This window comes from Nannospalax galili, unplaced genomic scaffold (genome assembly GCF_000622305.1).
Source record: "Nannospalax galili isolate Female #2095 unplaced genomic scaffold, S.galili_v1.0 scaffold227, whole genome shotgun sequence".
Taxonomy (NCBI): Eukaryota; Metazoa; Chordata; class Mammalia; order Rodentia; family Spalacidae; genus Nannospalax; species Nannospalax galili.
Window position 1 is genome coordinate 7,157,628 of NW_008360303.1, and position 3,719 is coordinate 7,161,346.

At 43.0% G+C, this 3,719-nt stretch overlaps 1 non-coding gene across 1 annotated transcript; it reads right to left on the reverse strand.

Annotated features, from left to right (window-relative positions):
• Window positions 1-2,720: 2,720 nt before the first annotated feature.
• LOC115068635 lies at window positions 2,721-2,854 on the reverse strand. The gene has a single exon (XR_003847967.1). It is a non-coding gene; the product is annotated as a small nucleolar RNA SNORA55 (small nucleolar RNA).
• Window positions 2,855-3,719: the final 865 nt, after the last annotated feature.

Genomic DNA, 3,719 nt, shown 5'->3' on the forward strand with positions numbered 1-3,719 from the left:
AGGAGGGAGGAAGGTAGATTTGTTCCTCTCAATTCTATGTGTCACTTAATTACCATAGAAATCATATGTTTACTCCTGTACCAATCAGTAATTATAATACTTTGTGTGTATGGTATATTACACAAAAGATTTTTTTAAAAGGAAAATGTTTAGTGGTACTAATATGAATGTTAAAAGATTCAAAGTAACTCTAAATGATTTGGCAACAATTACAACCAATTATTAGCATTATGTTGCAATTGCATTCATTTATTCAAGCAGTGATTTATTCAGCACCCACTGCTATGCACCAAGGGTTCTAGGGATTTTGCAGTGTTCAAAGCAACAGAGTATCTGCTTTCATACCACATGCATTCCAGAGGAGAGAGACACAATTCCTAAATCAATAAACTGGTGTTTTTAAGTACTTTCAGAAAATAGCACAGAGAGGTAGGTTATTCTATCTAGAGAGGTCAGTGTAGTCTTAAAAGGTTGGATGAGCAGCAGAGACTTGAAAGAAGTGAGAGAGTCACATGAATACCTAAAAGAAAGGTATATCAAAAAGAAACAAAATGGGGCTGACGATGTAGCTCAGTTGGTAGAGGGCTTACCTAGCATATAGCAGGCCCTCAGTTTGATATAAAGTACCACAGAAAGCCAGCATATCAGTACAGGCCTGTAATCCCAGTACTTAGGGGAAGCAAGAGCATCAGAAGTTCAAGGTCGTCCTTGGCTACATGAAGAGTTTAAGGCCAGTTTGGAATGCATAATCCTATCTGAGGGAAGGAGGGAGGGAGGGAGGGGGGAGAGAGAGGAAGGGCAGGAAGAGAGAAATAAAAATACAAATAAAACATGTAAATATCCTGAAGTCGGTTTGGTGGGCACTCCTAGAGCAGTTTCAGGCTCTTGTGTCCCAGAACAAGGAATTGAATGCAGACACGTGACTAGTAGCAGATGCAGGGACAGTTTGTTACAGATAGCATGGTACACTTCTAGGCTGGGGTGACAGCTTAGTCAGTAAAGTGCCTGTGGTGTAAAAATGAAGACCTGAGTTTGGGCCCCATGTAAAAAAGTGGGGCATAGTGGTGCATGCTTGTGATCCCAGCGCTGGGGAGGTGGACACAGGCAGACCGCCAGGATCTTGCTGGCCAGCCAGCCTGCCTAATTGGTGAGTTTCAGGCTAAGTGAGAGACCCTGACTCAAAAAATAAGGTGGACAGTTTCTGAGGAAAGACACTGGATATTGACCTCTGGCCTGCACAAATATGCATCCATGCATGTGTGCCCACATACTGCACCTGCATACCCAAACACACACACACACACACAAACACATGCACATATATACCCATCCCAAAAGAAAAAAAGAGATAGCACACTTCCAAGGAGGAGGAAATGACCTGGAGCAGAGATTTCGGTAGTGCAGTTGGCTCCACTGTTCAAAGGGCTGGGGCTTTTTATGTTATATAATGTGGGCTTTGAGGGCAATTTGTATAACATGGGTGTCAGTTACTTTTCTCACGGCTGTGACAAAATACCTGACAAGCAACTGAAGGGAAAAAGATGTGAACAAAAGCTCCTAGAAAAAAAGTCTGCATCTTCAAGCCCTTCTGCAAGCCCCATCAGCCGATCAGAACGTCAATGACTGTGGACAGTTTGATCTATGTAGGTTCAGAGCCTAATTACAGTTTATCTTGGACTCTCTTAAGCCCCTTAAATAGCCATCCCTTGCCCACCTCGGTGCCCCATCTCCCCAGGGGTGTACATTTCATCGTGGTAATGTGTGAGGAACAGGTTACCTTCAGACACTTTTGAGTGCTTCCACTTTGTAGTCCTTGTGTGAGATTTTCTGGGCCTTGCTCCCCATCCTACTCTCCTGTCTCAGAAGTGCTCAGTGTTGAGACTCAGCAAGGAGCTCAGCTGGTTAGAGTCAGCGAGCAAAACCGAAGCTGCTGAAGAGAAGATAGTAGAAGCAGTCACAGGCTAGATCACCCAGAGTGTCACAGGGCCTTTGCTGATGAGTGGATTTTTCCTAAAAGTCATGGAAATTCTCTAGAATCATTGGATAGGGCTGTGGCAAAAACGGGCCATGCACTATGAAGCTGTGTACCCTTTTGATTCTTGTAAATTACAGAGTCTGGTATCTCTTCTGTCCTGTTTTTATGATATCTTTTTGTTGTTTTTTATTATGTTTGTTTTTTTCTGAGATAAGATATCTTTTAGCCAAAGCTACTCTGAAACTCCTGACCGTTTGGCCTCCATCTCTTCAGTGTTGGGATTACAGACATGCACTGCCATGCCCATTGTGCTGTATTTGTGAAACGAAGGATCTTAAAGGTTGTGGATTTTGCCAGGGAAGTTTGGGAAAGGGAAGAATAGAAGAAGTCTTCAGTCTGGAGTGTGGTTCGTTCCCTTCCTTCCTTCCTTCCTTCCTTCCTTCCTTCCTTCCTTCCTTCCCTTCTTTCTTGGAAGAAATACATGTCTTTAATCAAGGTATAGAGACTCAGCCATATTATAAGTATTTATTAAGTCCAACCAAGTACTTACCTTTCCTATAGGACTGAAAAATAATTTCACTCCATCTCCGAAGTCTGAAACTAATCCAAAATTCTTTATCTGTAAAGTAGGGTTAGTATCTAAGTAAATTATTAGTTCACATATATCTTTTTTGTGTCATTCCATTTTGTGGTTAGTTCTCAACCCAGCTCCAACATCTTTGAAAGACCCTCGTTCTCAAGGAGAATGTGTGGCAGAGCTTTAGAGACAGGCCCTAAGACAAATGGAAAACAACCCATGTAGATATCTTCCCCTCCTAGGGTAACACTATCTGTTCCCAGACCAGCACCAGGCAGCAGGAATAGAAAAGACTCAAGTGTGGTCCATTCGCTTTCAAGCACACAAACATGCTTAGGACAAAAGACTGATTTTATTTAGTAGAGTTTACCTATTGCTGACAGAAAGATTCTGCTCACTTAGCTACCCTTAACCTTTCAATATGCAAATGGACTTATGCAAAAAGAGCAAGCATTTCTTCCTCCCACCCCTGCCCTGGTTATATTACAAAGCATTCCTGAGATGACTGACAATGAAGAGGGCTACGGCCAAATTATTAATTTTTCCCTTTGTGGACTGACTTTCTCTTGTGTAAGAAAAGATAACTGATGGTATTTCCTGATTACATACTTGCCTCTCCAGGACCGAAAAAGAATGTTGCTCCCTGGTTTCAATAACAGTTTCAAAAGGAAAGCTTCTGGTGATCCTAGCTGGATCCTACGCTCAACCTTGGTTCAGTCACTGAGACTATAGGAATGGATGAGTCACTCTGACAGGCCATGTTGACGGGTGCTGAACCCAGCCTCAGGGTGAAGTGCTATGTCCACCTTCCTCTGCACTCTTTTCTCATTCTACTGCACTGTTTGTTTGTTTGTTTGTTTGGCCATAACATTTCCTTCTGTAGCCCAGCCTGGCCTGGAACTTGTAATCCTCCTGCATCCAGCTCCCAATTGCTCGGGTTACAGGCTTGTACCACACAAACAGCTCTTGCTCCACTCTAATTCAAAGTTTACCCTCTAGAAGTAGAGCAGGGTAGTACAGAGCAAGTAAAGGGAGATTGCACAAAAAACCCTGACCGGGTTCACCATCCCCACTGTCGGGCCTTATAGGAGTGTTGTTAGACCCTGTTTCAAAACACACCCTGGAACATACCATCCCCAACGAAAAAGCGATTCTTGTTCTGCAAAC